The following is a 27,040-nucleotide window of genomic DNA, read 5'->3' on the forward strand; positions in this document are numbered from 1 at the left end:
CCTCTTTGTGCACATGAAAATTTGAATGGAAGCAGCCATCCCAACATTCTTAGGGAATAGCCGGAGAATTACTAGAGAAGGTGAATGGGAACCAGAATAATACTGAGACTTAATCAAACAACCATTACCCCTTACCTTATATTTGCTTTTCTATGATATAATAATGTCTTTGTTCTGTTGTTTGCAGGCAAAGCATTCTCATACATATGTTAGCAGGTTGCGTGGAAGGCTGCAGAAGCAGGTCACAATAAGATTATCAAAGAGGCAGAAACCAGACTAAGGAAGGTGGGCTTTACTTGGTAAACAGTGGGGGTCACTGGTGGCTTTTGCGCAGGGGAGTGACATGATGAGAACCGTACTTCAAAGGATTAATTTAGAATTTTTGTGTGGGAAGGGTTTAAGAGAGGCTCAGAACATTTCACCACTTGGAAGGCATTGTTGAATATTCATAAAAACTAGTTTATCGCTCAGCATAAATAATTTTTAAACACAAAGTAAAATACAGTATGTGTTGCCATGGAAGTGACAAAAGCCTAGGAAAGATAATGACAAGCAGGGAAGATGGAGCCATTGTGATTTAAATTAGTATAAATCTTTCTAGAATTTAAGTACGCTTTCAGGGAGAGTATTTTGAATACACAAGGAAAAGATTACAGTTATTTTGTAGTTCTTACTAAAGAGGAAAATAAGGGAAGAGGTTTCTGCACATGAGACCTACAAAGCTAAAGGAGGTCAAGTTCACAGAGTCAAAAAGCTGAGTAGGGTTTAAAAGAGTGAATGAAGCTCCAATGCAAAGCACCCCTGTGATAGTTGTAGTCGTTGTGATAATATGATAATATTATTGTATTGCCCCCAGTCGAGAGCTAAGCCCCGGGTGTGATGGATAGACAGGGGCCTGTCGCTTCTCATCCTCCTTCTCAATCATTCACATGGGCTAGCTTGGGAAGAGCACTGTATATTCAGAGAGAGAGAGGTTATGAAAACTAAAATATGTCCTCAAATAAACGGAGTCCACAAAATAAATGTTAGATGAAGTCAATACGGGGCGGGGGTGGGGGAGTTGGTGGAGAGGAACAGACACACCAAAAACTTGAAACCTCTTTGAACACAGAACTAAAGACAGCAACGTCACGAAGCCTGACCGTGATGGTCTAGCAAGGCCTTCCATGTTTCCTGGAGTCACTGTCCACTATTTCTGGTATGGAGGCCGTGTGTGGTCACACATACATGTCTCCCCTCGCTGGACAGCAATAGATGAACTAAAAGAATTAAAAATTAAAAATTAAAAAATGAACTAAAGAATGAAAAAGAATTAAAAGAATGAAAAATGAACTAAAAAGAATTAAAAAATAAACTCCATCCGTTAAAGAGCTTTCTGTGTTTATAGTTCATTTCCATACACTTTAAATAATATTCCAAAAGCAATGGTTCTCTGAGCCCTGCCCCCAAAGTTTCTGATTCAGTAGGTGGGAGAGAGGGGGCCGCGAATTTGCATTTTCCAAGTTCCAGGTGGTGTTGCTTCTGCTTCCTCACACAGAACCACAGTATGCAATTAGTGGAATCTACCAATGCGTCTCTCCAAAAGTCCAGGGGTTCCCATTCAAACCCCCTCCAGGGGGCGCCTGGCTAGCTCCGTGGGTTAAGCCTCTGCCTTCGGCTTGGGTCCTGATCTCAGGGTCCTGGGATCAAGCCCTGCATCGGGCTCCCTGCTCAGCCGGGAGCCTGCTTCCTCCTCTCTCTCTGCCTGTCTCTCTGCCTACTTGTGATCTCTCTCTGTCAAATAAATAAATAAAATCTTAAAAAAAAAAAAAAAAAAAAAAAAAAAAACAACCTCCAGGCTTCCCAAGCAAACTTCTTAAAGAGGCTGCCTAGAAAAACTGTGTCCATTTAGGAGCCTGCTTCCTCCTCTCTCTCTGCCTGCCTCTCTGCCTACTTGTGATCTCTCTCTCTCTCTCTCTCTCTGTCAAATAAATAAATAAATAAAATCTTAAAAAAAAAAAAAAAAAAACAAAGCCCTCCAGGCTTCCCAACCAAACTTCTCGAAGAGGCTGCCTAGAAAAACTGTGTCCATTTATTGAACTCCCATTCCCTGCTCAGGCCCCGTCTGTCTTGTGTCTTGGGCTGGCTTCAGAAGCTGTGGCTTAGGGTTCCCATCCCATGATCAGGCGACCACTCTATGCTCTAGTGTTTGGGAACAGCTCCCCTTTCCTGTTGTGCCCTCAGACACCAGAACCTTTACTTCTGCTCGGTCTCCTCTGTCCCCCCAAGCTTCTCACTGATTTCCACATTGCAGCTAGGTTTATCTCCTGAAAACTCCGATAGGGCTATATGAACCTCCTGTTTAAATCCCTTAAATTTCTCACCACCTCTCTTAGGGTTTCTCTGATCTGGATGGTGCCCACAGGACCGAGGACAGTCATTCGTTACTGAGGCTTGACATCCTCTCCCTGTGGAAAGCAGTCCTTGCCATTGCACTTTCTAAGAGCACCTTGGACTTGTTTATTAGGTTACTAGCCATGCTGTAAGAAAATGGCATGGAATGGATGGCTTAAATAGAAATTTACTTTCTCACAGTTCTGGACACTGAAGTCTCAGCTCAAGATATGCATCACACTGGGTTTGTCCTGCAGCCTCTCCCCTTGGCTTGCCTGCGGCCACCTTCCTGCTGTGTGCTCACATGGTCTCGTACGTGTGCAAGCACACTCCTGGTGTCCCTCCGTGTGCCCTAATCTCCTCTTTTTATGAAAACACCAGTCAGATGCGAGTAGGTCCCACCCTAAAAGCCTCATTTTAACTTAAGTACTTCTCAAAGGCTCTATATCCAAATACAGTCACATCCTGAACTTCCGGGTGTTCGGGTTTCTACAGATGACTTTGGGGAAACGCAATCAGCCCATAACAAACACTGCAGTTCTGATTAGAACTGTAATTTGTTACTGTCTAACCTCTGTGTCCTCCCCAGCCACAGGCTGTGCCCCGCAGGAGAGACCAAGTGCAGCTTATTTTTTTACTGAAAGATGGGATTGTGGTCAGGAGAAACGGGGATATGACAACTCAGAGCCGGCTTTCCCTCCGCTTGACTGGAGGTTCCCAAGCACAGACTCATCAGACACAGTGCTTGTAATCCATGCGGGTTTGTGGTGACCTGGTCTCTTCAGCTCCAAGACAGAAGAGTCAAGGGCTTTAAGGGAAAAGTGCGCAGAGTCTAAAAAAGCACTGCATCACTGTGTGAAATAGATCCGTTCAGCCCCCAGTTTACGTTCTCACACAGCTAAAAACAGACAACACAAATAATGAATATCTAATCCCCTAGTTCAAATTCTCATTATTGAACCTTACAACGCCTGAGCAAACCTTGTATAAAAATACAAGACGCAAGGCCAGCCCATTCTCTCCGTCCTGCTGTCAGTCAGGCTGACCAAGACACACTTCCTAATGTACAAACTATTGTCCATTACCAGATTCCAAGATGTTTGATAGCAGTTATATAAAAAACGCTTGACACAACGCTCTACTATGTTATAAAACAAAATCACTGCTCCTTGGAGGGGAAAAACAGAGAAAGTTTACAGAAATATGTAAAAGTAGAAAATGTTGTCATTCAAGAAATAGCCATCTTTAACACATTTTTCTATGTGTCTGGTTTCCTATGCATATGTTAAAATATGCATGCATACTTTTATGCAAATCTATATATTAAAAAATGCAAATACTCTGCTCACTGATTTTTTTTCCCATCGTTTTAGTCCTATAGTAATCCTTCTAATTTTGATAAACACTTTAGATCTTTCAGGTCTCCCTCCTTATCTTTTATCCATGTAGAAGTGGTTTTGGTGTACATTGTGGTGCGGAGAATATAATTATGATTATGTTTCTTTTATTCTTCCTTTTAAAGTAAATAAAATACTTCCTACCTTTAGAAATTTAAAAAAAAAAAAAAAAACACTCATTACAAGGTTCAAGTGAGGGATGCCTGAGTGGCTCAGTAGGTTTAGTGTTTGCCTTCCACTCGGTTCACGGCCCTAAGGTCCTAGGATTGAGTCCTGAATCTGGCTCCCTGCTCAGTAGACAGTCTGCTTCTCCTTCCGCTGCTCCCCCTGCTTGTGCTCGCTCTATCTCTCTCTTTCTGTCAAATAAATAAATAAAAACCTTTTAAAAAATAAAATAAAATAAAAAGTTCAAGTGATTCGATGAAACTGAGTAAAATGAGGTAATGACAGTACAGTTTCTTTCCATATACCCTAAACTGACCCCTCAGAGGTTACTACAGTTTACATTTTCATGTTGATTATAGACATTCTTTCTTTTATGTATCATTAGTGGGTTAGTGATAGCTTTTTTAAAAAATCAAATATAGTCAATAAATCATACCACAGCTTGCTTTTTCATACTTAACATTTGCTTGGAAGTCATTTCATGTTACCAAAATAATTCACATCATTTGTCTTTAAAGTTGTACAACATTCCAGAGCATGAATGTTCTATAAAGCATTTAACAGTGCCACCATGGATTGGTATTTGTTTTTAGGTGTTTGGTGTTTTTTTTTTTTTCCTATTGCAAGTAATATTGCAACAAATATTTCTGTATACACTTAATTTTACACAGGGGTTATGAGGTATGTGGGACTAAATCCTGAAATTTAAGCTATCAATTAAATTTTGACAAAATTCCAGACTGGTCCTAAAGAGTTTGGATCAATCCACATTCCCACCTATAGTGTATAGGAACAACCTTTTTTCACACATCACCAACTTAGCATATTTAAAATTATCTTCTTTTGTTCTAACAAATGTTCGGGAATAGTATCCAGTTTTATTAATTTGCATTCCCATATTTTCTTGTATGTAAGATTTTCTTATCTTTTATGTTCTTAATACTTATTTTTATTTCATCATCTTTAAATTGTGTTTTCAAAATATTTAAAGGTTTTTATATTCACTTGTTTGCCTTTTGTTGAAAACAGAAATCTTTCGCCTGCTTTACTGATGCCAAATACTTTCACTGGTCTGTTGTTAATTTTTAACCTTAGCTTACAAGTATTTTCACATTTTCTGTGAAACAAATCCTCAGTTTCATGCCTTGACAAGTAGGTCCCACTGTAAAATATAAATATGTTCTTACATACCCTTATCCAGTATTTTTAATTCTGTAATTTAAGTTTAGATTTTTCGTCAAGTTGGACATGGCTCTCTCTATGCCATGGAAGGGCCAATGGTCATGGATGGACATGTAATCAGGAAGGGTTTGTGTCTCCTGTCCCTACAGCTTTCCTTCCTCTTCCTTCGTGAATTTGTCCCAGTCAGATTTTTGTCTCTTCCACCTTCTCCAGTGATTGCCATATTACCAAATACACAGGCTATACGTTGATCTTTTGCATTCAACGTGATAGCTGTCTTCAGTATCGATATCCACCCCCTTTCCATGAAACATTTTCTTAGTGTCTGGAACTCTGCTCTTGATTCTGGCCCCATTTTCTTTGATCTCCTTTGCCTAACCTCTAAATACCAGCATGTCCAGAACATAGCCCTTGGACATTTTCTCTAGGTCTACATTCTCTTCCTAAGTGATTGCATGAGGCAAAATGTCTCAGTTTTGGAATGCCTAAAAATATATTTATTTTTCTCTCACATTTGGATAATACTTTGCTCTACATGCATTTCCCTCAAGCCAGACAAAAGCTTGGGCTCTGGAAGGAGCCAGGCTGTGTTTGAATCTCTATAGACCACTTACCAGCTATGTGACCTTAGGCAACTTACTTAATATTTTTGTGTCTTCACTTCTCTGAAAAATGAGGGTTATAATAAGTACCTACCTCATCAGGTAAATAGGAAGATTAAAAGAGGAAACAGTTTCAAAATACCAGAGCATAGCCTGTGCTTAATATGCTAACTACCATTATTATTTGATAACATCATGCATTAAAACAGTTGATGCCAATTCTGTGTCTTGTTATGTTATAAGTAACCTTTTCAAGATTCTCCATTCTGAAAAGTTTTAGGATTTTTCTCTTAGAACACAGAGATTTTTATGAGGTTGGCTCTAGATGTGAATCTTTTATTCTCCCAAAATATATTGCCTTGGCACCTGGTAATCCCTTCGATCTGAAAGCCTATGTCTCCTCAGTTCTCGAAATATGTCAACAATCAGTTCTTTGATTTTTACCTTTTTTCCATTCTTCTAGCTCTTCCTGCAGAATTCCTATTAAACAGGGAAACTGTGATAAATGCTCCATGTCACTTACCTCACTTTTCACAAGTTTTAATCTCTTTTTCTTTTTATTCCATGTTCTTGAAAGTCTTTCAGCTCAATCACCCAGATCACCAATATGTCACCAGTGTAAATTCTGCTTTAAGTTGTATTCTCTTGGAATTTACTTGCAATTTTTAAAAACAATTTAAGTTGCTTCTTTGCATAACATCGTGCTTATTTATTATATAGGAATAATGCTCTCCAAGGATACAATTTATATTTTTATTATAGTCTTCTCTTTTCTGTTATCAAAAAAATAAAAATAAATAAATAAATGTACCAGACAATTAAGGAGATGGCTTTATTCAGCTGCTGTAATACGGAAATGTTCTTTAGTGAAGAATGTTTCAGAAAAAAGGAAGAGGATCTTGGCTTTTATAAGGACAGGTAAAGAAGGAAGTCTTAAGGAAGAATGGAGCAGGTTTTATCTGAGAATATATGGTGGTCCTTTCAGGTTAGTCATTTGTCAAAACAGAGAAAGGTCAGGATTTCTCTAACTTTGCTACTTTCTAGGAGCAAAGGAGTTAGATAATACTCAATATTGTCAACTGTCCTAAATCTGTTTTTTGTCTGTTTCATCTAATGGTTGAATTTAGTAACTCACTTTCATACCATTGAATTACCATAAATTAAGGGTAATTCTGTATTTTATGGTCATGTGTGTATACATGTGAAACAAGAGAATGCTTATAATATTATACACTTCAGTTATTTTCATTCATCACATAAATTTTCATAGGTGCAGCCATACTCTAACAAAAATAATCTGAAAGTTAGGATTTAGGAACAAATGCATATATCAATATATCATCTACTTTATTCTTGACTTTCCTATGGCTCCTCTTGCTGAATCCCTTGTGTTGTTTCTGTGATATTATCAAGTGGGCCATGAGTCATATAGTGAGTATCCCTTCTCTGGTGTTTCTTTTCCTTTTTTTTTTTTTAATTAACATACAATGTATTATTTGCTTCAGGGTTACAGGTCTGTGATTCATCAGTCCTACACAATTCACAGCACTCATCATAGCGCATACCCTTCCCAGTGTCCATAACCCAGCCACCCTATCCCTCACCCCCTCCCAGCAACCAACCCTCAGTTTGTTTCCTGAGATTAAGAGTTTCTTATGGTTTGTCTCCTTCCTGATCCCATCTTGTTCCATTTTTTCCTTCCCTACCACCCAAAGCCGCCACCCTGCCTCTCAAATTCCTCATATCAGAGAGATCATATGATAATTGCTTTTCTCTGATTGACTTATTTCGCTAAGCATGATTACCCTTTAGTTCCATCCACATCATTGCAAATGGCAAGATTTCATTTCTTTTGATGGCTGCATAGTATTCCACTGTATATATATACCACCTCTTCTTTATCCATTCATCTGTTGATGGACATTTAGGTTCTTTCCATAGTTTGGCTATCGTGGACATTGCTGCTATAAACATTCAGGTGCACATGCCCCTTCGAATCACTACATTTGTATCTTTAGGATAAATACCCAGTAGCATGATTTGCTGGGTGGCAGGGTAGCTCTATTTTCAACTTTTTGAGGAAACTCCATATTATTTTCCAGAGAGGTTACATCAGCTTCTGCTATTTCTTTTCATTTGAATGACCACATATTGTTAGTGAATGACACTAATGCCAAGAATGTAAGTAGAATTATTGAGGTGTTTATTTTTTTAAGATTTTATTTATTTGACCTACAGAGATCACAAGTAGGCAGAGAGGCAGGCAGAGAGAGAGGGGGTAGTAGGATCCCTGCTGAGCAGAGAGCCCGATCCCAGAACCCTGAGATCATGACTTAGGCCAAAAGCAGAGGCTTTAACTCACTGAGCCACCCAGGCATCCCTGAGGTAGATTTTTAAAGTTCAGTAGAAAGTATACACAGGACCTCATTAGTAGTCCTTCACCAAGCTTGTTGGAGAAACTCAGTTGTACAAATAATGGTCAAATTTGATTTCCAGGTAATTTTAATAGTCAAATAAAAAGGATCAAAGATCTCAGGGACTCATCCTGCCTCACTCCCCTAGTCCCATTTATGACCTCCAGGATAGAGATTGCAGAAGTCTCCAAATCTAGCTAATCTCCTAGCAGTTTTAAGGAATGGATTTATTTAAAACCCTGGTGACTAGAAGCACACTGTGTGTTTGTATTAATGGGTGGGTGTCTCAATAATCAGTCTCTGGGAGTGAGTGAGGGAAATCACACTGCTTTTTCACAGGACTACAGTCCATCTAGGAACCTCCAGAATCAGAATACTCACATTCATTTTTAGTCACAGCAGTCTAACAATCCTGTTGAAAGAAACTTAAAAATCAAGAGAGAAAATACAGAGAGAAAAACGTTTGAAAGCATTAGAGAGATACTGAAGCAACCAGGACTTAAAGGAAAAAAAAATCCAGACAAAGGAGAACCTCCTGGACAGGTAAGCCAACATTCCCTCAGGCCAGGCCATTTGCCAATTCTAGGTCTACAGCCAAACAAATACAAAAACAAAAAAGCCCCCATAACCCTCTAAACCAAAACAAAAATGAAACTGAGACCTACACAGAAGACTGAGATCTACACAGAAAATAAGTACAAAATTAATTAATTAATTAATTAATTAAAATAAGTAATAAAGAAAGAAAGAAACCTAATTTTTCTTTTTTAAACACTCTTGCAGAATAAGAGGGACTGGGAGTGGGAGGCAGGGAAGACATCCAATGGGACAGGATTCTAGTAAGAAGCAAAGTTCAGAGAACTCTAAGCTCAATACTATAAACTCACAATCCCTTTCCTGAGTCATTTTTCAAATTCCAAAGCAACTGGGCAAAAAGCCAAACAAAAATCCTGATATACTTAAGATAAAAGGAAACAAGGATTAGTGTTTAGGATCCAACTCATCTCTCTTGAAAACCAGAATCCAGGGATCACCTAATCCTCCAGAATACCTGAGGGGGATAAATCCTAAGAATGGGAGGAAATTTGAGGGTGTCAAAGCCAGCCCTATACAATTTTGTGTCAGCTCACCTGTCTGGATTGTGGTAATTAGCTCATCTTATCTGTTATCTGTTGTCAGAAAACAACTTATTAATCTACCATTTTCCTAATGCAATATATAGCATTTAGTGAAAAATTACAAATCATTCTGAGAAATAAGATTAAATTAATTTTTTAAAAGAACAAAATATTTCAGAAAACCAGTTTCAAAGATAGTCTATCTATTGGAGTTTTCAAACAAGGATTTTAAAAAGCTATCTATTTTATGTTATAAAATAGAAAAAAATTAATACATTAAAAATACATAGTCAACAAGCTACTGGAAAGATGTTGCATAAAAAAGTCTTATGTTACTCCACTTGAAAGAAAGAAAAAAGAAGAAACATAAGAAAAGTAGATTGAATAGGAAATAAAAGGTAGAAGGAAAAAAGCTAAACATATTACTAATTATATTAAGTGAATATACCTAAATATTTTAATTAAAAAGAGACAGTCATCTGGATTAAAAGTGACTATACACTGCTTACAAGAGACACAATTTAAATACCTCCCTGGGGGTGGGTATTATGGAGGACACATACTGCGCTGAGTACTGGGTGTGGTGCATAAAAAATGAATCTCAGAACACTGAAAAAATAAAATAAAAATTTTTTAAAAAGTAAAAAATTTTAAATTTAAAAATTTTTTAAATGTATGAAGATGGAAGTTTAAATGACAGTAATTTTAAAGTAAAGAAAAAGTCACTATAAAAACTAACCAAAAGAAAGCTTATGTTGTTGCTTTACTGTGTGAGCATGTGTGTGTTTAATACATAATGATGTGATGACATAAAGTGTACTGCGCAGCTAGACATTTGCTTAGAGCAAAGTCAGTAGTCATTAATACCATATTAGAAACTAAGGAAGTTTTGCACTAAACTGATGATCATCAACCTTAATTATTATGCTATAAATCCTTGACCTATTTTCTCTCTCTGCATTACACATCTATTTTATGCTTTCTTCTCTCTCCTCAAATGCAGTTACATATTTCTACTGAGAAATTAAGGTAATTGTATGAGAACTTCCATAGGCCACTTGTCCACAACGACCCAACGACCAGCACTTTCAACTTCATGTTCCGCCTTTTGTCTGTGGTTAAAGAACACACAGTCCATGCTTCTGTCTAATGCTCATCCCTCCAACTAACTGTGAGGTCCCATCCTTCTTAAATCTCCTTTAATATGGCATTATCTCTGCTGACTCATTCCCATCAGCACAGGAATGCTTGTGTCTCCTGTATAAACACACAACAACAGCACTTTCCTCCAACCCACCCCACCCAGCTTCCCTTTCTGGCTTATTCCCATTAAGCGCACTCTCATCAGACCTTCACTCTACCAAAACTTCTCTCGTCACAGCTGGAAGAAACTAGGACGGTGGCATGAAAATGATGTTCTTTGTAATTTTCTGTTGTCATCTTTGTTTGGCGATAAGACTCTTACACCATTAAAAACAAAAACTTCTCTTGTCTAGTCCATCAGTTACCTCTAGTTACCAAATCCATTATCAACTCATAGATATCCTTGAACTTGATCTATAAATGGCCTTGGACAACATATTACTCTCTGCTCCTTGAAACATTTCCTCACTTGATCTCCAAATACCACATTCATTCAGTACTTTTCTACCTCACTAGTTCCTTTTACTCAGCCTTCTGCTAACCCCGATGTCTTACCCTGTGTTCTTCCTACGGCAATACCCGTGGGCTCAGTCCCTTGCCTCTATTGTCAACCACACTCACTTTCTTGGCAGTCCCTTCAAGTCCCAAGGATTTCTACAACTTTTACGCACCAAGAGCTTCAATGCTTATATCCACAGTCCAGCACTGTCTCCAAAATTCCAAATGTCTACTTGATTTATCCATGTAGAGATTTAATAAACCCCAAACTGAATGCCTGTTACAAAATCGTAACTGCTATCCAAAAAAAACGAAAAAAAAAATTGACTAAAATGAAAAGAACCTGGAGTGACACTCGGGATGGACAGTAACGACGGGTTATTGAGTTCTTCGGAAGGGTCTGAATAAGTTTCAGGGAGTAATGATGTGGAGCTGGGAATGTATTCAATCACGTAGATACTGTTCTGTTCACCAGCGACACCTGAAGAAAGAAAAAAGAGTGAAATAAAGAGACAAATGTCCCTACCATCATTTACATTCTAGGCCAAAATTTATATTTAAGTTATTTGAAGAATTGTTAATAAAGTTAACAATAAAGATATAAATTTCAGGTACAATGGGATGGCTCAGTTAGTTAAGCATCTGACTCTTGATTTCTGCTCAGGTCACGATCTCAGGGTCATGAGATGAAGCCCCACACAAGGCTCCATGCTCCGTGGGGAGTCTAAGATTATCCCCACCACTCTCTCTCTATCAAAAAATAAATAAATAAATCATGTGTATGTGTGTATATATATACACACACACACGCATATATCATATAAATAAATATATATATCATACAGATAAAAAATGCATTATATTAAAACCAGGGAAATAAATTATACATTTAATGTTTTGTAAATAACAATAGACTCTTTTAATTTTCTTCCCTTAGAATCAACATTAAGTGAATGAATATCTTTTCCTAAATCAATCTTCTAAAAATTTCCCATTTAAATTTCAGCTACTCTAAATTCTAAATAATAAATAACAGATTATTGACCTTTTATATATTTACTTTTTTGAAAATTGGAAAATATAAGTAAATATCATTTAGAAAACCAGTTCATTTTTTAATCATTCCCTCCTTACCTTGGAATTCAATTTTATTTTATTCATGGTCCTTTAACCTTTTATTTCAAAATAATTGACAGTTTGTTTTTAATTTTTGTAGACTATTTTTAGAGCAGTTTTAGGTTAACAATGAAAGTGAGCTGAAAGTACAGACATTTTCCACGCATTGCCTTATCCATTACCAGCACCTGCCACCAGAGCCATGCATTTGCTACAATTATCATGCAAAGTCTGTAGTTTACATTAGGGCTAACTCTTGGTGTTTTATGTTCTAGGATTTGGACAACATACAATGACATGTATCCACATTGTAGTATCATGCAGTAGACATGCACCTAGAAATCTTCTACATTCTTCATACTAATCCTTCCCCTTCCCCCAACCCATGGCAACCACTGATCTTTTTACTGTCTTTATATTTTAGCCCTTTAAGGAATGTTTAGTTGGAATCGTACAGTATGTAGCCCTTTCAGATCAGCACCTTTTTTTTTCTTCAAATCAGCTTCTTTTACTTAGTAATATGCATTTAAACTTCTGTGTCTTTTCATGGTTTGATAAGCTAATTTTTTTAAATGATGAATAATGATTCATTATCTGCATATATCTCAGTTTATTCATCCATTCACCTACTTAAAAACATCACAGTTGCTTCCAAGTTTTGGCAATTGTCAATAAAACTATTATAAACATCTACATACAGGATTTTATGTAGACATATATTTTCAACTCCTTTAGGTAAATACTAGGTAATGCAATTACTGGATCATATGGTAAGAGTATGTTTAGTTTTGTGAGAAAGTAACAAACTGTCCTCTAAATTGGTTTTACCATTTCTCTTTCATGCCAGCAATGAATAAAAATTCCTCTTGCTTTATATCCTTATCAGCATTTGGTGTTGTCAGTGTTCTGGATTCCCTTATCAAATATTGGTTGATCACATATGATTTGGTTTATTTGTGGGCACTTAATTCTCTTCCATTGTTCCATTTATCTTTTTTTCTTTTTAATGCCAGTACCACCATTTCGATGACTATAGCTTTTTAGTATAGCTTGAAATCAGGAAGTTTGATGTTTCCTGCTTTGTCCCCCTTTCTCAGCATTTAAAAGGCTATTTGGGGTCTTTTGTGGATCCATACAAATTTTAGTGTTTACTACTACTACTACTTCTGTAAAATATGCATTGAGACCTTGATAGGAATTGCATCACATCTATGTATGGCTTTTGGTTGTATTAACATTTTAATAATATTATTCTTTTTAATAATGAACACAAAATACCTTTCCACATATTTATTTAATTCCTTTCATCAGTGTCTTATAATTTCAAAATAGCGATCTTTTACCTTCTTAGCTAAATTCATTTCTTAGTATTCTATTGTTTGATTCTGTTATAAATGAAATCAATGTATTTTTTCCCAGAAAATTCATTGAAAATGTATAGAAATGCTGCTAATTTTTGTAAGTTGATTTTGTATCCTGCAACTTTACTGAATTTTTAATTAGATAATAGTTGTCTGATTGAGTCCTTATCATTTTCAATATATTAAGTCATGACATATGCATGTAAGCACAATATTACTTCTTCCTTTCCAGTGGTCATAAAATTTATTTCTTTATCTTCCATAGTTGCTCTAGCTAGGAATTCTAGTATTATGTTGAATAGTAGTGGTGAGAATAAGGACCTTTGTCTAATTCTAAAACTCAGAGAAAAAGATTTGAACCTTTGTTATTAGCTGCAGTCTTCTCATATGTGCTTTTTCTTATGCTGAGATATGTTCCTTCTACACTTAATTTATTAAAGATTTTTATCTTAAATGGGTCAAACTTTGGCAAATGCTTTTTCTGCATCTACTGTGATGATCAGATGATTTTTGTCTTCACTTTATTTTTGTGATGCTTCACACTGATTGATTTGCATGTTGAACCATCCTTGTAATCCAGGGTTAAATCCTACTCGATCATTGGAAATGATCCTTTTAATGTGCTGCTGGATTTGGTTTGCTATTATTTTATTCATCTTTCTCCCATCTGTTATTCATAAGGGATATTGTCTTGTGACTTTATTGTTCTTTTCTGCGTTTGGTATCAAGATAATACTGGACTCAAAACGATTTTATCTTTTGGAAGAATTTGATAAAGAGTGGTGTTGATTTCTCTTCACCAGTGAAGCCATCTGGTCCTGAGCCTTTCTTCTTTGGAAGATTTTTTTTTTTTCTTATTACTACTAATTCAGCCTCTCTATTAATAATTGGTCTATTCAGATTTTCTATCTCTTCCACGTTCACTTTTGATAAATTGTATGTTTCTAAGATTTTTTTTCTATCTCTTCTGAATAGTCCTGTTTGTTAGCCTATAGTTGTTCATAGTAGTCTCCTTTGAATTTCTGAGGTATCAGCTGTAATGTCTCTCTTCATTTATAATTTTGTTGACTTAGGTGCTTTATCTTTTTCCTTGTTTAGTCTAGCTAAGTGTTTGTCAGTTTTGTTTATCTTGTCAAAGAACCAACAAAGTTTGGCTAAACTTGTCAACTGCTTTTCTGTTCTTTATTCTATTAATTTCTGCTCAAATGTTTAGTATTTTCTTTCTCTTGCTAACTTTGGGCTCAATTTGTTCTTCTTCTCTGGTTCCTTAAGGTATTATGGTCTTTTTTTTTTTTTTTTTTTTTTTTTTAGGTGAGTTGAGTTTTTGAGCTCCGAAGATGAAGAAGGTGGTGTGCCACTGGCTAAGAACGTTGAGTATGATTACTGGCTTGGTTCTCTACAGAAGTGAGGCCAAAGAATGGGCTCTGCATTTGCCTGGGGTAGATTTACTAAATGGTTGGGACTTAGTACTATATTCAGTGGTAGATGGGCTGTGAATTAGTTTTCCTGTCCTGCCTGGGCAGTAGAACAGAACCCAGGGTGTGTAAAGCTTATTGTTTGAGGATGTGAATCAAGCCAGAGCATGCACTGAGTTCCCTGGCCTGGTGAGGCCACTGGTTTTGCTCTGAAGATAGAGCTAGTTATGAGCTATGCTCTCTGCTACCTCTGATTTATTCTTATTACCATTTACAGGTAATATCTTTTCTCATCTCTTCACTTTCAGCCAATGTATAATCTTAAATCTGAAATTATTTCCTCATTCATAGCCAGGATACAGTTACATCTTAGTTTTTAACTATTCATCCACTCTATGCCTTTTGACTGAGGAGTATAATCCGTTTCCATTAAACTAAATACCGATAAAGAGGAATTTACTATTGCCATTTGTTAATTGCTTTGTTAGTCTTTAGCTCATTTGCCTTCTTGTTATCTCCTGTGTGATTTGTTGTTTTTTGTAATATAAGCTTCAATTCCTTTCTGTTTTTCTCTTGTGAAACTTCTGTATATATATGTTTGTATAAAACATCCATCTTATAAAAGTAGAATGTAGGCTAATAGCAACTTAACCTCACTTTCATACAAAAACTATACTTTTACCTTTCCTGCTTCACATTTCTATGTTATCAATGTCACAATCTACATGTGCTTATATTGTGTATCCATCAATACACAATTTTAAAGTTATTTTGAAAACTTTTATCTTTTAACTTTTATACTGGAATTAAAGATGACTTACCACCACTATGATAATCATGTTCTGTATTTTTTTTAATTTTTTAATTTTTTAAAATTTCTTTTCAGTGTACCAAAATTCATTGTTTATGCACCACACCCAGTACTCCATGCAATATGTGCCCTCCGTAATACCCATCCACCAGGCTCACCCAACTTCCTTATTTGTGAAGCATATTCTGTATTTTTTTTTACATATTTATATTTACCAATGAGTTCCGTGTTGCTATTTAGCTTCCTTTTGTTTCAACTTGAAGGACTCCCTTTAACACTTATCAAAAGGCAAGTCTAGTGGTGATTAACTCCTTCAGCTTTTGTTTCAGAAAATCTTTATCTCTCCTGAATTTTTGAAGAACAGTTCAGTTAGCAGTATTTGTCTTTCAATACTTGGGATACATTGTCCCATTCCTTTCTGGCCTGCAAAATTTCTGCTGAAAACCTACTGTTAGTCTTATGGAGATATCTTTTTCTATGACAAGTTACTTTTCTCTTCCTGCTTTCAAAATTTTTTTTTTGAATTTTGATAATTTTATTATAATACTTCTCACTATGAGTCTCTCTGGATTTAGGGGGGTGTGTGTGTGTGTGTGTGTTCTTTGAACTTCCTAAATTTGGATATCTGTTTCCTTACTCAGATTTAGGAAGTTTTCAGCCATTATTTCTTTGAATAAGTTTTCTGCCTTTCTCTTTCTCTCTATTGTCCTTCTGGGACTCCCACGTTGCTTACTTTATGGGTATTAATGGTCTACTTGGTAGTGTCTCATAAGTCTCTTAAAGTATTTTCACTCTTTTTCATTTTTTTATGCTTCTGTGGCTTGCAGATTTCCATTCATTTGACTTCACATTTGCCTATAAGTTCTTCTACTTGATCTAATCTGCTGTCAAACTCTTCTACTGAGTTTTTAAATTCAGTCACTGTATTCTTCAACTGTATGATTTCTATTTTATACATTTTTTTTTACTATAGCTTTTTGAAATTCTCCCTTTGTTTATGCTTTTACCTCCTAATCTCAAAGAATATCTTTATGATCATTCTTTTGGAGTCTTTATTAGGTAAATCATATATCTCCATTTCATTACAGTTGATTTCTAGACATTTATGTTATTCTTTTATTTGGAACATATTTGCCTATTTCTTCATTTTACTTAATTCTCTATGTTGGTGTCTATGAGTTAGATAAAACAATAAGTTCTCCCCTCCTGCTTAGGTTAGTCTTGTGCCTAAAAAGACCTTCACAAAGTATGTCTGTCAGATTCCAGGTATCTCTCAAACCTCTGTGCTCATTCAAACTCCTTTTTTTTTTTTTTTTTGGTTCTTAGTAGCCCCAGTAATACATATTTTTCCAATTCTGAACAATGCCCCAAGACAGACAAGATAGAAGCCAGTCCCTGAATAGCTGTTCGAAAATTGGGGTTTCCTAGTTGTAGAGATCAATTCTTCTCTCCTCAAAAAGAATCTGAGAGCTAGAGTTTATTTCCCAATATCACTGCATTAAGCCAAGAAGAACTGTTGCAAATGTCTCCAGCCTTATTCAAATTGTTGTTTGCTGTCTGTAGCCTCCAGGAGACTAATGGATGTCTGGTTGCATCAATTCTCAGAGAAAAACCATAAGCCAGAATCTTGGGTAGCAGCTATAAAACTTGGGAAGCATGGGTATGGTCCAACTTCTTCCAGAGAGAACCTTGAAGTTTGGTTTGTTGCTGGAATAAGCCAGGAGAGGAGTCACAAAACGTGTCTACACACCTGTTCAAAACTATTGCTTTGCTTTCTAAAACCCCCAGGAAGCTAGTGAATGCCAGTATCACTACCTCCCAGATACAGGGGAATTGGAATCCAGACCTGGCTTCTCTGGAGCAGCCAGAGAACTTGTGGTGTTAGACGTGCAGGTTCCTTCCATGGAGGAGCTAGGAGCTGGGCTCTTTCAGCGGCTCCACTTTGTCCTAAGCCAGAAGGAAGAGCATACAAAGTGTCCACATAGCTGTTCAAAACTGCCACATTGTTACTTATAGTCCTTCAGGGACTAGAATGCCAGGCCTGCCAGCTTCCAGGGATAGGCAAGTTAATAGCCAGTCTTAGGCAGACGCTGGAGAAGTCCAGTTATGAAATGTGTGTTCCAAATGCTTGTGTTCTAAGGGAGAGGCTGGGAGCTGGGGATTCCCTTCCAATCTTATAGTGCTGTGTAAGACCGAAGGTTTATGGCAGCAAAAGCAAGTTTCAGTGATTCCTACCAATTTCAATGTAGGTAGCTTCTCACTTGCTCAGTGTGCAGGAATCTCAACCAGCTTTTTGATTTCTCACAAAGGGAATTGATGCATATATAGCTGTTGAATCAGTGTGTTGTGGGAGGAGGTAAAGTCCAGAGCTTTCTGTTTTGCCATCCTCTCAGTGTGTGTGTGTGTATTTACTTTTACTTACATATGTAAGTAAATGTATATATAAATATATACCTTTGAGATATATATATGTTATGTATATGTATGTGTGTATATATATGTTACATATATATTTATCTTACTTTTTATATATTTATCTTATATATTTATTTTATCTTACTTTTACACATATTTATATATATGTGTAAAATATATATATAAATATATATATTTTTTTTTTCCTACTTTTCTTAGTGGTTCTCCAGAATTTTCAGTGTACATTTACAACTAGTCCAAGTTCACTTTCAAATTACACTGTATCACTTCACAGGCAGTACAAGTACCTTATAACAACAAAATAATCATACTTTCAGGGTGCATGGGTGGCTCAGTGTGTTAAACCTCTGCTTTCTGCTCAGGTCATGATCTCAGGGTCCTGGGATTGAGCTCTGCATCAGGCTCTCTGCACAACGGGGATCCTGTTTCCCCCCCTCTTTCTGCTTTTTCTCTGCCTACTTGTGATCTCTCTCTGTTGAATAAATAAATAAAATCTTTTTAAAAAATAAAATAATCATATTTTCTCTCTTGGCTCTTGTATTACTACTTGCATTCATTATACTTATTCAAAAGCACATATATATAATATGTAATACATATACATATGTGTGAGTGTATACGTGTGTGTGTAATTAGAAATGTTGTTGGCATTATTATTTGCAACAAACTTTAATCTGCTAGATCAATTAAGAATAAGAAAAATGTCAGAAGAAAAGTAAATTACCTCCCAAAGACAAGGGAGTTAGAATCCAAGCCTACAGGTTTTTTTGAGATTTTATTTATTTGAGAGAGAGTGAGTGAACAAGAGAAAACACGTGTGAAGGGAGGGAGAGGGGGAAGCCGACTCCCTGATGAGCAGGGAGCCTGATGCGGGGCTTGATCCCATGACCCTGGGATCATGACCTTAGCCTAAGGCTGACGCTTAACTGAATAATCCACGCAGGTGCCCTGAATCCTGCAGATTATTTTTTAAGATTTTATTTATTTATTTGACAGACAGAAATCACAAGTAAGCAGAGAGGCAGGCGGGGGGGTGGGGGGTGGTTGGGGAGAGGCAGGCTCCCTGCAGAGCAGAGAGCCTGATGCGGGGCTAAATCCCAGGACCCTGAGATCATGACCTAAGCCAAAGGCAGAGGCTTAACCCACTGAGCCACCCACGTGTCCCGAATCCTGCAGGTTTTTATTTTACTTTTACTTATTCTTTTTTAAATTGTTTTCTTTCTTTATGTAAATCTGAGTTTCTGACCTATATAATTTTACTTTTTTGACAAACTTCCTTTTAAAATTTCTTGAAAGACAGGTCCATTGGAAACAAATTCTCTCAATTTTTGTTTCTGGGAAAGTTTTTATGCCTCCTTTACTTTTGAAGCATAATTTCACAGGGAACAGAATTTTAAGTTTGTAAACTTTTCCCTCAACCCAAAATATTTTATCCCATTCTGTCCTTGCTTACATGACTTTTTATGGGAAAACAGATACAACTTTTGTTTTTATTTCTCTATGAATAAGAGGTTTTTTAACTGGCTTCATTCAAGACTTTATCTTATAGTTTGAAGGTGATATGCCCAGTTGTAGTATTTTTGCCATTTCTCCTACTTGGTCTTCTCTAAACTTTGTGGATCTGTGGTTTCCTATCTGATAATAATTTGAGTGAGAATCTTAGTCATTATAATTTCAAGTATTTCTTCTATCTCTTTCTTTTTTTTTCTTTTCTATAGTTAATATTCCCACTATGTGTATGGTACATCTTTTTGTAGTTGTCTCACAGTTCTTGAATATCTGTTTTATTTCTTTCATCACTCTCTGTGTCTTTTTTTTAATTTTGGAGCTTCTATTGACATACCCTCAAACTCAGAGGTTCCTTCATCAGCTGTGACCAGTCTATAATAAGCCCATCAAAGATTTTTTTTTTCATTTTTTGTTACAGCATTTTTGATCTCCAGCATATCTTTTCGGTTCTGTCTTACAGTTTCTATCTCTGTGCTTACACCAGCCATCTGTTCTTATATGGTGTATACTTATTAAAGTTCTTATCAAATTAATCACAGTTGTTTTAAATTCCCAACTTGAAAATAAAAATAAATTCCCAATTTAATGATTCCAACATCCTTGCCATTTTTAAGTCTGCTTCTGATGCTCACTTTATCTCTTCAAACTATGTTTTCTTTTTTTTTTCTATTTAGTGTGACATGTAATTTTTTTCTTCATGATAATCAGACATAATGTAATAGATTAAAGGACTACAATAAATAACCATTAGTAATGTGGTGGTAAATTGGAGAAGCAGGGAGAGGAAGACTTCTATATCCTGGTAAGTCTCAACTTTTAGTGATCCTGTGCTGTGAACTGCAAACTTGTCATGTCTTCTCAGATCCCCACCCACCCAGCCACCTTCAGTTAGGCAGAATGGCTAGAGGGATCTAGACTTGGGTATCTCTTCCCTCAAGTCCATTAGGTTCTGATGAAACCCCAGCAGACTATACTCTGGTTAAGTAAATTCTCTTGAAACTAGACCGTTAAGAAGGACAAGATGCTGTGGAATATTTAAAAATAGTTTCTTTTCCTGTTTTATGTCAGAAGGACTATGTGATTTAAAAATCTGATATTAAAAATTCTGATATTCCCTTTGAGAACCTGTTCCAGTTCCTGGAGATAGAGCTCACCAAAGAGTGGGCACCTCTGGAATTTTTAACTCTTAAATTCCTCCACACTGAACCTCTAGCAATTTGTCAATAAAAGTTGGGTTTTTCCACCCTGGCACTAGTTTCTGTGGAAGCTTCTGCTTGTGAGTTTCTGGCCTCATAAATTAAGATTATCTGTCTCTCTCTAACCAATTTAGAGGCAGCAATTTGCCATATGACCTCACTTTTCATATGGATCTAAGAGGTGTTGATTTTCTGTTTGTTCAGCTTAAACTTTCTTAGCACAGAGTGGTAACTTCCAAGCTCCTTACATGCCAAGCTTAAAAAAAGTTCCACACTTTTTTTTTAAAGATTTTTTTTTAAGGTTTTATTTATTCATTTAACAGAGAGGGAGAGTACAAGCAAGAACAGCAGGCAGAGTGGGAGGGAGAAGCAAGCTCTCTTCTGAGCCAGGAGCCGGATGTGGGACTTGATCCCAGGGCCCTGGGATCATGACCTGAGTTGAAGGCAGACGCTTAACGAACTGAGCCACCCAAGCATCCCTACACTTTTTATTTTTAACCTTACTCTACTTTACAGAGAAAGAAACACAATACAAGTTGAATACCATGCTTACAATTTCTGTTAGGCATTATCAGTTCTCACACAGATTAAAACTAAAAGGAGGTTTTATTACCCTTAACTTTTCTTTCAAGTTCACTCTTAGACTTTATTTTCCTAGCACTATTACTAAAGGTCAGCTGCACTTCTCTGAAAATAGGAAAAGAATGCCTGCACCATTCTATGTTGTTAATTACATTATATTTTTATTTTGCTTCAAAATTTTACCAAGACTAAATCAACTATTTATGGGTACTCTATAATTATATCCAGGCACCAATTGTTTGTCCATCAGATAAATGTACTTCTAATTAGCAATGGAGAAGAGAAAACTGATAATGCACAATTTTTTTCACATTTACTGAGATTTTCTTATGTCTGTTTGGAACACATCTTTGTTCTAGAAATGATCATCCATCTGTTATAGTAAGTAGAAAATGTAATCTTTTGCTTTTTAGTTCCTATTTTCCCATTAGGCCATACAAGGGAAGGAAATGAGTTCTAGGCTATACTTTTGATTCATTGCATAGCTGAACACATTTACACAGAGAAAAGTGCTATTTTAATTTTACACACTTCAATAAACACACATACATATGTTCAACCTTTAGATGTAGTCATAAAAATGACTAACTGTGAGAATTCCTGAAACCGAATAAAAACATACATAAAAGTTTTACTTATAATAGTATTGCTTAGAATCCTATTATCTAAAATTAAGGACAGGTTTGTAGTATTTTTTTAAGTGCACATTTTTAGTTTAGCCTTCCAAAACTATTTACAAATTACATTCTATCATCTTTTCTTCATCATGCTTATTAATTGTTCATGCTTATCATGCTGGGATAACATTTAAGGAATTTAAATTCTGTTAGTAGCCTACAGTGTTGCATGGATGTCTGCAACATATTTTCTTGTGGTCAAGTTGTTGTTATTGTTATCCTAAGATTTAAAAATAGATCAAATAATTTTTCATAAATGTTTTCTTCAGGAAATTCTGATTCTTGCTATCACAGAATTTTTCAAAAGTACACTATCACATAATATAGTTCATATTTATCAAGTACTTACTGTTTCAGCTGAGGCATACATTTTGAATGGTACACATCAGCTCCCGCTTCTACCCCCACAAAGTATCTAGATATATATCTAGGTATGGATAGCTTTAAACGTACCAAGTGCCCACTGGTGAAGTTTTTTTTTTAATTCAGGATTATTGACTTTTTCTTCCTTTTTTAGTCTTAGTGCTATTTTCTTCTCTTATGTCCTCAATGTCTGATTCTCTTCTACCTATTATTTTATTTCTATCCCTGGAATGACTTTTGTGAAGCTCTTGTTAATTTTCTCAGCAATTCTTACCTATTCATTCATACTTATTTCTTTATTTTTACGTACTGATTTCTTGACCTAATTTATATTATATGTTTTCAACTGTATTCAACATTTTTTTTAATGCCTCTGTTACACTTGTTATTTACTCATTTGAAAATAGTATTTCCTAATCTCAGGTTGTTTCCTCTAAACTAGTAAAAATTTGGAGAATGTTCTATACATTGAAAACTGTGCCTATTTGTGCTAGAGTCTCAATAATAATTAACGGAAAATAACATAAAATAGTATATATTAAACCAAGATATATGTCCCTTTCCATTTATAATCAATAACTTGTAAAATGATCACTGTAGCTGTTGTGTAGAGAATAAGCTAGAGGTGGGAGACAAATTATTTCATTATCAAGGTCATTGAAGCAGACCATGCAGATTTTGTAGAAAGGGGAGAAAAAATAAGAATGACCTCATTAAAACAACATAAATAGAACTAACTAGACTTAGTGATGGACTAAGGGCTGAAGAAAAATAATAATAATGTGAATAATCTTTTTGTTGAATTTTTTTTCACTGGTTGTCTTTTACTAAAATGTGGCAAAGCGAGAGTTGCTTATGGATGAGACTTCAGGGGTTCAATTCTGAACATCATATGCTTGAGGGATATGAGTTATGTCAATTTACGTCAATAGCAAATTCAAAATTTCAAAAGGAAAATCCAGGGATATTATCAATCTGAAAGTTCTTGGTATACAGATGACAGAAAATAATAAAAATACTGCTAAAATTTCTTGTGTACTAAGGTATTATGCTAAGTATTTTAAATGTGTTATCTCAGTTAATATTCAAAACACACTTTACCCTAAGTATTGTCAACTCCATTTTACTAATGATAAATCTGAGACACAGGAAAGTTAACCAACTTGTCAAAGACCATAAAGCCTGTGACTATCAGAATTCAAAACCTTAAATTCTGTCTAAAGATTGAAACAAATTATAGCTGTGATGGACCATGAGAGTGGGAAATAACACATAGAAAAAGACTTGATGTTAAGTAATTTGCCATTTAGCAGATAGATAAATAAAAATAATGACTAAAGATAACTAAGAATTCCTGATGAGAAATGTAAGCAGAACCCAGAATAACATATCATTTAAATGAAAAAAGGGAATCTTCATGAAAGAGGGAATTCCTTATCTGTGTGTGTCATGTAGTCCTGAGGTGTGTGGTAAGTTGAGGACTGAAAATGAGCATAGAGTCTTGCTAGCTAGCAAGTTTATAATATTCATAATGTTTTGAGTAAGAAGAGTTTTGATGGGGATACAAACACCAGAATGAAATGGAGAAGAGTCAGTTTGGTCGCATCTGTTCACATGTGGACATCTCCTGTGTTCCAAACAACAGCGGCAATAATAATGGAACCAGGGGTGTCTGGGTGACTCATTGAGTGTCTGCCTTTGGCTCAGGTCATGATCCCAGGGTCCTGGGATCAAGCCCCACATTGGGCTCCCTGCTCGCCAGGAAGACTGCTTCTCCCTCCCCAACTCCTTGTGTTCCCTTTCTCACTGTGTCTCTCTCTGTCAAATAATTGAATGGATAAAATCTTTTAAAAAATTAATAATAATAATAATCCAACCAAAAAGATATATTCATGCTCAGTAACAAGAATAGACCGGAAATTCAAACAACAGAGCTAATGCTGTGAGCCTTCTATTCTCTGACCCTAGGAGATCAAACCTGTTCACTTAGGATAAATAAAAATAAGTAAGAGCCAGACTTGAAAGCAAGGGTCGAACTGTGACACTGAACTCTTACCTGCCTACTTTCAAAGAGACAAAAACCAGTCTCATATGTAACCTGGACCAGGTGCTGAAGGTTTTGGAAAGTGAGCCAAGGACCAGGAGCTAAGGGCTTTAGAAAATGAACCTAGGAAAGAGAATTAGCTCCTCACCAGGAATTCAGCTGAGCTACTAGCTGGCTCTATGACTAGATCTGCACAGGGCGAAATCCCTCACCTGCCTCTTGAAGACACTGTTAGTCTGGGACCTGGCGCACTAGGTGGAAAAGGCTGTGTAAATACAGATAGGAAGAGATAGGGTGGGAGAACCCAAAAAATAGAGAAAAAAATTAAAGACATTATTTTTTAAAAAAACAGTCAAAATCAGTCTGTAAGTCATAACAACAACATGTTTGAGGCACTCTGATGCTAAGAAAGGCAACCCACAGAATGAATCACTGAAACATGAATGCATTTCAAGTGAAAATAATTTTGTAAACACTATGACTCTAGAATAAGTATATTTTGGATGAGATAAAGGAAGATGTAATGCCCAGTAAAGCAACACTATTTTGTAAATCAAAAATAGAAATTAATTCTAAAAAATAAATAAATAAATAGACATAGGGAATTTAATCATTTCCTCTTTATTATGCTTACAGATGGGCTGGGACATCCATATTGTTATTTGTTTCTTGCCCTTACTGCACCTTATTTTTGTCGGTTCTTTATTTCTCAACTTTGACTTTTATTTGATTCATTAAGATTCTCATCAACTCCGCAGTTATTTTTTCTTGGGTATGAATAAGCAACGATACCGTTGTATCACATGCACTAACTACCAGCTGTCTGTCTGCCATTTTGGTACCACATATCCCTATCTGCAGGAAGATCTGGACTCAGGTCTAGCTCCCCCCTGGGTTGCTTCTGCCAGTGATGTATCCTTATTAAGATGAATGAGATCTGTCTTTAGTGTTCTCTGAATCTTAATGTATAAATTAAGGGACAGTGTGAAGTTTGCCTCTACTCCATGACCTCAGGAAGAGGACTTTGCCAGTCATACACTCTCATGCCCACATTCTGTCTTATGCTGGTGGAATTGTGCCCCTCAAAAGCTTGTCAAAATGATTTGTGATAAGCCTCCCTACTTACTAGGTAATATAAGAAAATAAGATTTTTTCCCCGTTTGCCTTAGTTTTATCAACAATTCATCCTTTCAGTGTGAAACATCTGTCCTCACACTGTTACTTATTTCAAAAATCTCCTTGACTGTACTTCAAAATGTTGCTTACCCTTTTGTTTCATATAGGTAATAACCATCATACAAACATAGCTTTTGTCTCTTGTGGCAAATTCATGCACATATTAGTCTCAATATTTCACTAGTGTTCATTCTGTTGAACATCAGTGTAATCATTAACATCTAATTGTTTAATTCTTTGACAACTTACTTTATTTCTTTATAAAATGGGAAGTTGATCTTTTAATGACCAAACTTTTATTTTTTCCAAGCCAAACTGTATCCAGCTTTATTAAAGATACTTTTCATAAACAATCATGGTATTTCAGGCAGGATATGGGCAGACAATCGTTAACAGTATACAACAACTTTCAAACTCCCTTCTTCAATGGACTACCAAAATCAGAAAGCCACTATAAAACCCAACGCAGTCTTCATGTGATGCTCAGAGCAGGGACATTTAGAGTGAGGGCGGACAGTTCACATTTAGCATGTTGTTTAACAACTTTTCACAAGCGACCCTGACTTTCGGGAAATGAAATGAAAATGGCAAGATTATCCATCTGAAGATCGACGAGCTAAAAAAGGAACTCTTTTGAGGGACGCCATCTCAGTGGTGACACTTTGTCAAGATTGCCTGACATACTGGGAACCATGTCTTGGGGGTCAGGTTCCAACAGGTCTCTGGGTTTAAGGGAGTCAAGTCTATGTTGAAGGCAGAGAGGGAGAAGAGGACATAAAAACTGAATCTTAGTTTTTTCCACGCCACCAAGGGGTTTGTACCCAGGCGGCTCATGTGTGTCAACATCAAGGAACCCCTCCTCCTGGGAGCCAAGAAGAAGTTTCTTAAAACTAGGAGGGGAAGGTGTTTTTCCCTTGTGTCAATCTAGCTTCAGAGATATTCTATTAGTGACATAAGAATTCTATTAGTGACACCTAAGAATGATTATATAATGTTAAAATTTTCATCCAACTACAAAAAAGGATATGAAAATATTCTCTTCTCAGTCAATTCCCGAAACCGTCGATTTCTTAGTACGGCAAAGAAGACAATAACAAGAAATATTGATATTGAAAAACAAACACTGCTGGAGTTTTTACTTATTGTTTTTGTTTGTTTGTTTGCTTATTTGTTGTTTTAAATTCTGTCTTTTAAATGTGTACCAAATGTTAACAAACAGCTTCAAGATAAATAAAAGATACAGACACACAGTTGATGACGTGATAAGGTAGAAAAGACAAGACTCAAAGTATAATATTAGCTAAATGAACAAAGAAGAAGCTGAGATCACATGTTCTAACATGTTGGAAGTGAGGCAAATGAAACAGTCTCTGAAAAATGGATTTGGGACTTGCAATGTCTGTGAAGTGATGGATATCTAAAATATTGGGATCTTCCTGGCTTGCTTTATAATTCTCACACA

General features: G+C 36.1%; 1 long non-coding RNA gene across 1 annotated transcript; it reads right to left on the reverse strand.

Annotated features, from left to right (window-relative positions):
- Window positions 1-9,328: 9,328 nt before the first annotated feature.
- Window positions 9,329-26,521, reverse strand: LOC116568976. Its single transcript, XR_004276804.1, has 3 exons — window positions 26,075-26,521; window positions 10,854-10,858; window positions 9,329-9,339 (listed from the first exon to the last, which is right to left on the reverse strand). It is a non-coding gene; the product is annotated as an uncharacterized LOC116568976 (long non-coding RNA).
- Between the last annotated feature and the right edge of the window lie 519 nt (window positions 26,522-27,040).

This window comes from Mustela erminea, chromosome 11 (genome assembly GCF_009829155.1).
Source record: "Mustela erminea isolate mMusErm1 chromosome 11, mMusErm1.Pri, whole genome shotgun sequence".
NCBI lineage: Eukaryota > Metazoa > Chordata > Mammalia > Carnivora > Mustelidae > Mustela > Mustela erminea.